This window comes from Phodopus roborovskii, unplaced genomic scaffold (assembly GCF_943737965.1).
Source record: "Phodopus roborovskii unplaced genomic scaffold, PHOROB, whole genome shotgun sequence".
In the NCBI taxonomy this organism is placed as follows: domain Eukaryota; kingdom Metazoa; phylum Chordata; class Mammalia; order Rodentia; family Cricetidae; genus Phodopus; species Phodopus roborovskii.
Window position 1 is genome coordinate 24,384,012 of NW_026125391.1, and position 13,517 is coordinate 24,397,528.

Genomic DNA, 13,517 nt, shown 5'->3' on the forward strand with positions numbered 1-13,517 from the left:
GCAGAGACAAGGGAAATCCCCAGAACCTCAGAAGGTGCAAAAATATTATCTCTATAATACAGTAATGTAAAGTGACCAAATAAGACCTAACAAACAAAAATATCTCTTGCAGTTCACAATCCTTTTCACTTTTTCAAATATATAAACTGCTAGTAAACATTCCATGAAGTCACAGAAAATGGCAGAATTGATGACCCATAAGCTTTAGCACATCCTGTTTGCAATGACTATTTATTAGGAATCCATTGTTTAAATCCAAAGATTTGTAGTGTCAAAGAGAAGCAGGAAAACCACAATGAGAATGTGTGAGCTATTCCAGATCATTTCAGACTTCTCTAGTGAACATGTGTACTTAAGTCCTTGGGTGCTGGGGTCCAGCTGGGAACCTGGGGTTTCTCTACATGTGAATACAACATTTACTAAATGCTAAGAAGATATACTTGTTAGAGTTTTACATGAGACATTAAAGCGCCATAGTAAGTTTAGCAACCGTTTAGAGTGGATGACAAGAAGGAGATCAAGGAGGGGGTGGTGAACATTTTATCATGGATGCTGCTTAGATTCAAAAGCACGTGGTGCTAATCAAACATGGACAGACTATGAGTTGCTTTATTATCATGTTTAAATTATCAACAGACCACCCATCCCATGATTGCCTGTGTCAGGGTTGAATGCCCACACTCCCATCCTTGGTGAATTTATGCATATTAGCAGTGGCTCAGTGGTGAAAGAAAAATCAATGATGCAGAGAGAGAGAGAGAGAGAGAGAGAGAGAGAGAGAGAGAGAGAGAGAGAGAGAGAGAGAGAGAGAGAGTCCAATGCTGTGCCTCTGAGCAGACAAGAGGGCATGGGAGTGAAGGGCACTAGAGGAGGTGCTGGCTCCTCTAGTCCAGTTCTCCAGTGGAGAGAGGAAGGTGGAGTGCCTCATCCAGAGAAATTCAGGCTGCTTGCACAAGGGGCTCTTTCTTTGTTCCTTTTCCAGCAGAGGATCTATATTCACAAACTTTCCACCACAGACAGGGTATGAGTTCATTAAGCAGCCCTTCTGACTGGCTGGTGCTATCTTTGAAACCCTGATCATCTCTTCCAGGGAGTTCTTTTACAGTATCAATGCTTGATGACTCATAGTTTGATGTGAATGTCCCCAACAGATTCCTGTGTTTTAATATGTGGCATGAAGCCAGCGGTGCTGCCTGGGGAGGTCGTGGAGAGGGCCTCTAGTTGGAGGGAGTAGGTCAGTCTGGGCTATGTCTTGAGGATTAGGCTACCCTGCTTCTGGGTGGCTCCGCTTCATGCTCAGCTGGGATGTGAGCCCTCAGCTACCATGTGCTCCCTTTGCTATGAGGCCACCCATGCTATGCCTTCTCTGCTGTGACAGACTGCGTTCCCTCAAACTGCAAGCCATTGTAAATCCTCTCTTCAGTTGCTCTCTGACAGGTTTCCTCACATCAGTGAGTCCAGTTAACTAATGAACTTACCAACTACTGTGACCCAAACAAGGGCATTCATAGGTCCTTGAAACTGAGGTTAACCATTCCCACGAAGGAGGGTACATAGTGGGTAATTTATCTCTGATTTGTGAACGTTCTAGATCTCAGGCTCTCTTTCAGTCTGTCTCCCCAGGGGGGGGGGGTGCTGCAGGCCTGGAATGGCTGGGACCAGTGGGAGGTGGCATCTAGCTGTGCCTCTTGACTTCTCATTGGCGCTTGATTTTGGTGTTTTCACACTGTTCAGAGTGAGTTCCCCCCAGAGGTCCTGAAGAGCCATGAAAAAGGACAAGGAAAGAGCATCTCTAAGAGTAGCATTGTTAAATGCCAAGAGGCAGCCTCTCTGATGCATGATTCTAAGATATTGTGAAACACTTCCCAGTGGCTTTGCTAAGTACTCACTGTGGAAAAGCACACACTCCAGATTAATCCGGCGCTGGGAAGAGAGATGCTGGGGGTAGAACTGTCAGCCGGATGGTGCTTGTGGCTGCGTTTTCATGTCTTCCCTCTTCCCTTCCTTTGGTGGGTGGCCCAGTCCTGTAACCCTGTATCTCCTTGAGGCTCTCAGGGTCTTCCCCACTGCCTTTCCACTGCATGTGATTGCACCTGCCACTCAGATCTCTGTGTTCATTCTTCAGATGCTGCTTCCGTGGCTTTGTGAATGGAGATGCTTGCGCTTCCACAGCCCATAGCCCTCAAGCAGTCTCCTGGGCTCCAGTGTGGTCATCCTGTACTCTGTAGTGCAGTGGCTGGGGAGCACACCCTGCATCCTGAGGTCCATGCTGTCGTAGGTGGGGAGCACACCCTGAATCTGTACTCTGTAGTGTAGTGGGTGGGGGGGCACCCTGCACCCAGTGCTCCACGCTGTAGTATGTGGGGACACAGGCCAACCTCAGCTCTAGCAGCAGATTGCCCTGTTCTCTATCCTCTCTTTGCCCTCCAACCCCAAACCTCAGGCTCTGGCTAACAGAGCATCCTCCCTGGATCATTCTTCCTCCACCCTTCCTCTGTCTCTTCCATTCTAGTTTCAGGGTCCCAGAAAACCCTGCTGGAGTTTCCTATCCAGGTTAGGTGGCCCTTGAAAGTGGTTTTTAAAACTAATCACATTGTGCTATAATTACTTGCATATTTCCTCACACCTCCTTCTGTCTGGGATTTGACTGGGGGTGTTCTACCCACAGAGATTTTCTATTTTGTGGAAGACACTCATACACTGTAATAGGACCCCAGACTTCAGTACAACTGACCCCATTATGGACGCGCAGTCGGGCCATAAAACCTGGCATGTAGACAGCACCACCTGCCAAAATGAAAACAAAGACCTAATCCATCAAAGTATCTGCATGCACCAACCTTGCGTTTATGCTTCCGTAGTTCTGCTTCTGGCCAACTGCCCTCTTTAACCAAAGTATGCCAACCCAGGGTATGGTTTCTTTTTGTGCTTTAAAGCTCACCCTGAGAAAGGGACTACACTGGGATCCTGAATGCCTGGGGTAGTTGCTGGCTGGCTAATACAGACTTTTTATAGGCTTAAACTTGTGACTGAGCAGTTTTCTCTGGCGGATATCCCACAACAATACAGTGGTGGTAATAGGTAGGGGAAGGATGGTGGTGGCAGTGTAGGGCTGATCTCTTAGCCGGGCTGATGACCTATAAAAAGTGTTGCATGAAAGAATGACAGGATGAATTTAGATCAGTACATCATTTCCCTCAAGGATATCTGCTGTCTAGTTCTTAATTGCCCCCACTTGTAGGCTAGAGATTCCATATTGTAATAGTTTAAATAAATTCTGATCAATAGCAATTGATGGATAATTTCCATATTTGAGGTCCTATGCTAGGAATCCAAGGGGCACATAAGGTTGAATAACACACAGCGTCAGACCTCAAAGGATTTAAAATTGACCACATTCACAGTTACTTAGAGTTAAGCATGCACATAGAGACAGGAAAAGATTAAAATGTTTGTTTGAACTTTGACTTAATCTTGTTTTTGGAAGCTGCCAAAGGTTGAGAGGAAACAGCTGTAGGTTTTTTAGCACCTGCTGTATGCCATGGAATATGTTTTCTTATTTAATACAGGTCACCTAAGAAGTGTCACTTTTCATTGGTTTCTTGCTAAAAGTGTCTTGGAAGTACTAAGCAGTTGTGACTTCCCAACATTCCAACCTTTCTTGGTCTTGAAACAATACTAGGCACTTAATTTCCTTCACCCAAGGAAATAAATGTAACTTCAAATGCAAAACATTTGGGGAAGGAATTGCTAGTTTTCCTTATGTCCATGAACACAAACAGGAATCCGTTATTTGTCCATGCCAATGGGAACAAACAGAGATGCAAATCAGTGTCGTAAACCTAAGGGACCATGGTATGAGTGACTCCCAAAGCCAAAGAGGGAGCCTCACCAGCGAGGGTGAGGAGAAACTATGTCTGTGTGTCTGTGGCATCGGCAGAGAGGGTGTGGTTATTGTGTAAAGGTTTTCTTTTCTTTTTCTATTATTTTGTTTTGAAGCCAGGCTCTCTCTGTGCAGTTAGTTCAGGCTGTCCTGGAACTTGCCATATAGACTAGGCTGGCCTCAAACACATAGAGGTTCATTAGCATTTTTGCATTCAGATTGCTGGGATTAAAGGCATGTTCTACCACACCTGTCCTCTTTTTTTTTTTTTTTTTTTTTTTTTTTTTTTAACATATCTTGGCTTAATTTTTAGACAATGCCTAGCCCTACCTGTCCTGGAACTACCTGTCCTAGCCCAAACTGACCTCACACACCCCTAATGTGCTTTATGTAAGCTCCTCTCCCAAAGACCTTTAACTGCCAGGTTCCAGCCACAGAACACTGGAACTGTCCTAATTGCTGGGTCCTGCTCCCACCCTACTGAGTAAAAAGCCCAATCTCTGGATGTGAAATCCCACCCATTTCCTCCCTGGAAAGCTCCACCCTGAACAGTTCCACCCCTTCCCAAGAAACTCTATATAGCCCTGTATCACATTCAGTTTGTTGCTGTTTCTCACCCGAGCAAAGGCAGCCACCCTCCTGTTTTTCCCCCTCCCAATAAATCTCTGGTGTGAGGTTTGTTGTGTGGTGTGACTTTGTGGTATTCCCTGGCTTCTAGACCACCAGAGACCTTTCCATCCAAGCTGGAATGCTTACACTTCTTGTCCCAGAATCCACTGCTGAGATTACAGGTATACATAGCCACACCTTGCTATTTATTTACTTATTTATTTATTGTCTTAATGCTTCTTAGTACTTGGTACAAGAGATTGGATGTGTTCTTTCTTGTTTGTGCCATTTAGTAATTCCCAGATCATCAGCTTCCCCTACATCTATCAGCCTAGGATGTTTGTGGCAAAACTATTAGGGAACTCATCTTTGGAGTTGTAAGGTTTCTAACTGCAGTGTGTTTTTAAATTTTTCATGCTTCCATGTGTTTGTTTTATACTTAATATCTAGAATATTTAGTTGTTCTTAGAGGAATGGGAAGAAGTATATCCACTACGTGTGTCTTTGCCTCTAGTGATGCTTGAAGAACCTAAGGAGACAGAAAAAACTATTTAGGTTGTTTTCACGTCTCCTAAAAATGAGACAAATTAAGCAAGAAGAAATGTACAATTATGGGAAGAACAAGGTTCCAGGACAGAGCCTTCAACTGAGATTATTGGCCTTAGCCATCTTTAAATACAGACTACGTTGTGGAATTAACAGAGACAGTGAACATTATTCTTGTTAATATTTCATGTTCATGTATAATTATACATATTATGACAAAGAAATGAAAATGGAACATTTGTTAACCAGGAAATTACAGCTTCCTTATCAAGACGGTGAGAACATTGGATAAAATGTGATTGGGAAAAATTGAGTGTAAGATTGTCTTAAATGCTTTCTGTGAGTTATTAGTAAACTTGTATACAAAGGCTACTTCTCGACTCTTACAGAGCTGACTAACTGTTCCACCATGTGAGAAGGTGAGACCCCAGTTGGCCATCACACAGTGGCCTATGGTCACTTTAACTGAAATCCTGTTGGGTGTGGGAAGAGATTTGTCACAGCGGAACAGTATCTGATGTTCAAATAATGTAAGTTGATTTTGAACTTGTATTAGAAAATGGAAAACGTTACTGAGATGCAAAGTCTAAATAAAATGGAACAGCTAACAGTGGTGGGGCCATTGCACGGTTACAGGCAGGTACAGATTACCTGAATTTTCATTTCCTGTAAAATCACATGAAGGGTGAAGCAGAGGCAGGGAAACAATATTGCTGGATTTAGTGCATTGGTGGCAACATGTTCAGAAGCTGATTTGGACTGTCTGCTGCCTTAAGCCATACGCCCAGAGATGAAATCACACTTTTCATTACAGATAAATATATTCTTAAAACCTGTGCCATTACTGAGAAAGAAAACCACATTTAACTGTAAAGCTTAATATGTAAAAGAAATGGCTTGTCTTTAAAATAGATTCGTTCTAACACACTTACTCAAGGGGAGAACCACAGTGGTACATCTTTTTCACACAGTAAATGCATTGAAATGTTATCTTCACTTTTTGGAATAGTACCATAGACCTCCCGGGCAAAAATAATGAGAACATACAGAATATGAAAAGATTAATGTGATTATTAAGATTCCCTTAAGTGGTGTTGATGACCAGTGATACAGAGATGAGCATTATAATCTGAAGATGAGCAGGAGAAAATGAAAGACAGATGGGTTGCTGGAAGCACCTCCTGCTTCTGTGCGGGTTTACTTTTCAAAGAACTAAGAACCTAGGGAAAAGTCAAGGTTCAGAATTTCCTTTTTATCCGCCGTTTACTAACATAAAATATTGTCCCCATAAAATTGCAACACCAAGACTTTGGGGTCTTCAGATTTCAGGTTGACTCTCCCAAATGCTTTGGTGTGTGCAACACTCTAAAGTGCCTGGACCTAGAAAAAATCGCCAAGAGAAATGCAGCACCATGTGACTACAGCAGTCTGCTCATTTCACGATAATCCTGCATCAAAGCCATCCAGTACTGGGCTCTAGAGATTATTTTGTATTCCATTCTTTTAAAGTGCTCACGTGACTGATGAAGCTTTAGGCATGGAGGTTACAGTGAGGGAAAGGCACGCCTACCATGGGCACTGTGCAATCTGACAAAGGGCTTGCATTCCTCACCTCTTGCTCCATGACTCTAACACTTAACATGCTTACCATGATAAATACATTTCTGAGGATTGGAAATCCAGGAGGTCCTCAGAGGGGCTTCTGGCGCATCCTCCTGAAGATTCAGCCATGTTCTCATATGGGCTGGAATCACATGCCAGATACGCATACTTGAGAGAGTCTCTTACTGCATAGAACTCTCCGTAGGTGACACAGGTGTTCTTGTAGCATGACTATTGTGGGATTCCACTTGACCCGACTGCACCCATCTCGGTTTGTGACTGCCATTTTGCCTGTCAGGTGACCCCGGTGATTCAAATCTCACAGGATAAATAGAAGCATTAAGATAGTCCGCCAAGGCTGTTTTATGTCAGGAGGGTTTTAACTGGTTTTGTTAATGGAAATTAGGGTGAGTCTCATTTGAGTCACCAAATGGTATGGGGGAAATTGGGTTACCCTCCTGTGGTTCTTAGTCTCATTAAGAAAAGGACATAAAACTCAAGGAAAATTTTATTGGCATTTAAAAGAATAACCTGGGGTTGGAAAGTTGGCTCAGTGATTAAGATCACTCACTGCTCTTGCCGAGGAACACCCACATGGAGGCATGCAGTTGTCTTGAGTCTAGTCCCAAGGGATCTGATGCCCTCTTTGAACCCTTTTCTGATATCTATAGGCACCAGTCATATATCTGGTGCACAGACATACATGCAGGCAATATACTCATACACATAAAATTAAATTTTAAAAAGAATAGAAAAAAAAAAAAAAAAAAACCCTCATGGCAGGTAGGCTTAAATCTCAGGAGCTGCCTGCAGGAGGAGAATGAAGAAGATAGGGGAAGAAGGTAGTAGACAGCCTCAAGGTGGGGATGGGGGAGGGGCATTAGGAAAAGTGTAAGGAATCCCAAAGCACTAGAAAAAGCACACTTAGCACCTGAAAGGTAGAGAGAGAGAGAGAGAGAGAGAGAGAGAGAGAGAGAGAGAGAGAGAGAGAGAGAGAGAGAGAGAGAGAGGGAACAGTTCTGCCCTAAGTATGGCAACTCATAAAGCAGCCCACGAAGAGGACCAAACCCCAGTCCACATTTTACCCCCACTTCACTCTTGGTGATGCCCAAGACATGGCAGCTGGTTCAGGTGAGTGCCAGCTAGATTCTTCCTCTGTTGTCAAGTGACTCTTACCAGCTTCATCTCCATCACAATAGATCTAGTCATGAGTTACTCTGTTCTACTTACTATATTGCCAGGCCAGTACTGTGAGTGAGTCACCATAGCTTCTGCTTCGTCTGGTGCCTTATATCTTAATGCCACCTAAGACAGTTCTGTCCATAGTCCTTCATACTTGCTCTCGGAGGCAGTCTGGACCTGTTTGCTTCTTTCTCCAGTCTCTCCACACCATCTGCTTTTGGTGGTCGGTTTTTGTGTGCCTCGGTTGAATGAAACAGCGGGCTCCTTCTGAAATGGTGTCAGCCTACAAAGAGATGTCTCACCACTGTAGCAGGCTTTGTTTTAGGTCACCAGCTCCCAAATCACTATGTGGAGACTTGTTATTAGTTCTGAATACCCGGCCTTATCTTATCTTTTATTTTAGTCTGTTTCTCTTCATCTATGTTTTGCCTCCGGACTTTTTTCTTTCCCTTTCTGTGTGTCCCACTTTCACTGCTTCTCCATGTGTGGCTGGTGGCTGCCTGGCTTCTGGCCCTGGGCATGTCCCTCTTTTTCTCCCTCTCTCTCTCTCTTGTTCCTCTTTTGCCTAGGTTTCTCCTACTTCTTCTCTCTGCCCACCAGCCCCGCCTGTTCCTCTCCTGCCTAGCTATTGGCTGTTCAGCTTTTTATTAGACCAATCAGGTGCCTTAGGCAGGCAACACAACTTTTCATAATTGCAGCAGAAACAAATGTAACACACCTTCACACAGTTAAAGTGATATCCCACAATGCACCACCATTTCCAAAAGTCTTGGAAAGCATTACTTTTGCTTTACTCACATGTGACATAGAAAAACTGGTGTACTGTGGGAAGAATGACACTAGCTTGTGAATATTGGGGGGCAGGGGAATCCATTGGGGGCCACCTTAGAAGCTTGTTCCCAAGTGTTCAGAGAAAGAACACCAAGGGGAAAAGGACCAGGAACCAAATGTGTCCTTTGTGGCTTACTTCTTCCAACTAGGCCCCACAGTCCAGTAAGCTATGAAATAATGAAAGGAATAACCCAGTTAGGACTGTTATGTTATGGTTAATGGTCAGTAAACTTGACTAGACTTAGAATCATTCATGTTAGGTCTCAAACCCAGGACAAATAGCTGAGGTGTCTGTTTAAGTGTAGTCAGCCTCCAGGCTTTCCCAGAATTCCTCAGTCTCTGTTATAGGGTCCTTCAGGTTGGCATACCCCTCCACCACCTTAAAATTTTCCAGCAGAGGGGCTGGGCTGCTCTTCCTTATGTAACCCAGCCATTTTGGTTACGTGGCCCGTCTTGTCTACCCTTTATTCTTCTGGCTCCCTTTCCCTCTCCCCCCACACATGGCCCAGCTCAGTCTGGTCGTGTCCACTCAGGCCTCTCCCAGATGTCGCTGCCTCTGGCTATGCTCTCTCTTTTATCTATTACAAACCTTCTCCTGTACCACACCTTCATTATTTATTTATTTATTTATTTATTTATTTATTTATTTATTTTCATTTATCTGGTACCAAAACCTGGGATTGGCATATATGATTTCCCTTTCAAGGGACTAGGACTCTCTGAACCAAGTGTTGAGTTGATTGTCCTAAGATATGTACAGATTGATCATTTGTTTCTGCTGGTATTGCTCATCCATTAAATTTGACTCCTAATTCTAGACTCTACCTTCTCAGCTACTCTTCCCTTCCTGTGCTTTAATCATTCCCCTCCTTGTCTATGTCATGGGTATCTTTCTGGCTCTGAGAACCTTCTAACCCTCCCAAGGCACCCACCTGGGTACTCACATATCTCAGGTCAGGCCTGCTACACCTATCTGGGTATCTTTAGCAAAGACATATACCATTTCCCCTTTCCCAAGCTCTCTCATCTCTGTACTGGATAAGTCACCCTTGTCTGCCTGCTTTGTCAGCTATTACTACAAAAGCCACATTGGTGAGCCAGGAAGATCCTCTTCTTACCCCCCAGTGGGCTCCCGTCACGAGGACAAGGGACACCCTTCCTCTGTGACTTGGAACATTTTTTTCTCTTTGAATAATTTCCCATTCTGCTTGGGGATGCCAAGGATGGAAATCCTTGTCACAAAGACATTTTTGTCTACCTCAGCTTGGCTACTTTCTCTTGCCTTCCCTGAGGGGACTACAGTCCAAGCAAGAGTCTGCTATACTGCCACTCAGCTCCTACCTGTAGTCCTACAACTTCAGCTCTCTGCTCCCTTCCTAATGCTTCCTTCCTCTAGCCCTCATAGCTGCCTGCTCTGTTTCTTTAAGCCTTCCTAGGCTTCCCCTCTCTACTGTGGATATCCTTTTTTGGCTTCTCTATGCCTGAGCCCATATGGGACACTACAAATAGCTTAGCCTCAGTACAGATCAATAGTCAACAATTGGCATTCTCCATTTTCTTTTTTTGTTTTTTACTATATATATATATACTTAAGTTTGAAATAAGCTTGTTTTTACATGTCAATCACAGTTCCTGCACTCTCCCTTCCTCCTCTCCTGTCCCCTCCACCAACTCACATCTCATTCCCTTTCTGTTCCCCAGGGAGGGAGAGATGCCTTCCATGGGAAGTCTTCAAAGTCTGTCACATCATTTGGAGCAGGGCATAGGCCCTCCCTCATGTGTCTAGTCTGAGAGAGTATCCCTCTATGTGGAGTGGGCTCCCAAAGTTGATTCATATACTAGAGATAAATACCGATCCACCACCAGAGGCCCCATAGACTGCCTATTCCTTGTAACTAACACCCACATCAGGGGGTCTGGGTTGGTCCTATGCTGGTTTCCCCCTTGTTCAGGTCAGCTGATTCAGTGGGTTTCTCCAGCCTGGTCTTGACCTGTTTGTGTAAGGATGGAAAAATTTAGCCTAATTTTCCCTAGACTCTGCCCCCTAGCAGTGAGTAGGCAAAAGGTCATTCTTGACTGTTTACGACAGAGTGGGTTACTGACAGCACCTGTGAGTGAATGAGAACAGGAAATGAGCCATGCCACACTACCCAGAAGCCCTAGCAAAAGCAGACTTCCTGGGCAAAGCGCGGGCTTGGATAGTTCAAATTGATTGGTCCACACTGGATGCTATTAAGATGATTGGTTTGTGATACACGGGCTTTGTTGTAACCCTATAAAAGCTGTCTGAACCCTGTACCAAGGGTTCCCAGTCCTTTAACCCACGTGGAGTATGGCTGCGGACCTCAGTGCACTGGAATATAAAAGACCTCATGCTTTTGCATCAAGACCGCTTCTTGTGAGTGATTTGGTGGGCGGGCACCTTTCCTGAGTCGGGGCGTGAGGGTTCGAGCCCTCCGAGGGTCTTTCATTTGCTCATCACTTCTCCCTCTCTGCAACTGGATTCCAGGAGTTTGGCTCAGTGTTTAGCTGTGGGTGTCTGCTTCTGTTTCTATCAGCTACTGGATGAAGGCTCTAGCATGGTATATAAGGTTGTTATCAATCTCATTATCAGGGAAGGGCATTTAAGGTAGCCTCTGCACTATTGCTTAGATTGTTAGTTGAGGTCATCCTTGTAGATCTCTTGACAATTCCCTAGTACCAGATTTCTCTCCAAACCTATAATGGCTCCCTCTATTAAGGTATCTCTTTTCTTGCTCCTTTCTATTCTTCTCCTGATTCAAACTTCCTGTTCCCTCATGCCCACCTCTTCCCCTCCTTTTCCTCCTAACTCCCTCTCTCCTCCCCCATGTTTCCAATTTGCTTGGGAGATCTCCCTTTCCCCTTCTCCGGGGGATGATGTATGTCTCTCTTAGGGTCCTTCTTGTTTCCTAGCTTTCCTGGTGGTATGGATTTCCTGGTAAACCTTTGCTCTATGTTTAAAATCCATATATAGGCGAGTACATACCGTGTTTGTCTTTTTGTGACTGGGTTACCTCATTCAGGATGGTTTCTTCTAGTTCCATCCATTTGCCTGCAAATTTCAAGATTCCATTTTTTCTTGCTGAGTAGTACTCCATTGTGTAAATGTACCACATCTTCTTTATCCATTCTTCAGTTGAGGAGCATCTGGTTGTTTACAGGTTCTAGCTATTACAAATAATGCTGCTAAGAACATAGTTGAAGAGATGTCTTTGTTGCATGGATGTGGATCATTTGGGTATATGCCTAAGAGAAGAATTGCTGGATCCTGTGGTAGACTGATTCCCATTTTCCTAAGGAACCACCATACTGATCTCCAAAATGGCTGTACAAGTTAGCACTCCCACCAGTAGTGGAAGAGTGCTCCTCTTACTCCACATCCTCCCCAGCATAAGCTGTCATTGGTATTTCTAAGATGGTATCTCAGAGTTGCCTTAATTTGCATTTCCCTCATGGCTAAAGATGCTGAACACTTTTAAAAGTGTCTTTCAGCCATTTTAGATTCCTCTATTGAGAATTCTCTATTCAGTTCTGTACCCTATTTTTTAATTAGATATTTGGTGCTTTCGTGACTAGCTTCTTGAGTTCTTTGTATATTTTGGAGATCAACCCTCTGTCAGATGTGGTGTTGGTGAAGATCTTTTCCCACTCTGTGGGTTGCCATTTGGTCTTGTCAACTGTGTCTTTTGCCTTATAGCAGCTTCTCAGTTTCAGGAGGTCCCATGTATTAATTGCCGATTTCAGTGTCTGTGCTACTGGTGTTATGTTCAGGAAGTGGTCTCCTGTACCAATTTGTTCAAGGGTACCTTCCACTTTCTCTTCTAAGAGGTTCAGTGTGGATGGATTGATGTTGATGTCTTTGATCCATTTGGACTTAAGTTTTGATTCCATTGGTCTACCTGTCTCTTTTTGTGCCAATACCAAGCTGTTTTCAGGACTATAGCTCTACAGTAGAGCTTGAAGTCAGGGTTGGTGATGCCTCTGGAAGTTCCCTTTTGTACAGGGTTGTTTTATATATCCTGGGTCTTTTGTTTTCCATATAAAGTTGTGTATTGTCCTTTCAAGGTCTGTGAAGAATTGTGCTGGGTTTCTGATGGGGATTGCATTGAATCTGTAGATTGCTTTTGGTAAGATTACCATTTTTACTATGTTGATCCTACCTATCCAAGAGCATGGGAGATCTTTCCAGTTTCTACTATCTTTAATTTCTTTCTTTAAAGAAGCAAAATTCTTGTTATATAGGTCTTTTCATTGTTTGATAAGTGTTACCACAAGATATTTTATGTTGTTTGTGGCTATTGTAAAAGGTAAAGTTTCTTTGATTTATTTCTTAGCCCCTTTATCATCTGTATATAATAGGGCTACAGATTTTTTTTTTTTTTTTAGTTAATCTTGTATCCTGCCACTTTGCTGAAGGTGTTTATCACCTGTAGGAGTTCCCTGGTAGAGGTTTTCAGGTCACTTATGTAAACTATCATATCATTTGCAAATAGTGAAAGTTTGACTTCTTCCTTTCCAATTTGTATCCCCTTGATCTCCTTTTGTTGTCTTATTGCACTAGCTAGTACTTCAAGAACAATATTGAAGACATACGGAGAAAGTAGGCAGCCATGTCTTGTTCCTGATTTTAGAGGAAGTACATTGAGTTTCTTTCCATTTAGTTTGATGCTGGCTGTTGGCTTGCTGTATAATGCTTTTATTATGTTTAGGTATGTTCCTGTTATCTCCGATCTCTCCAAGACCTTAATCATGAAAGGGTGTTGGATTTTGTCAAAGGCTTTTTCAGCATCTAGTGAGATGATCATGTGATTTTTCTTTTTTTGTTTGTTTATATGGTGGATTA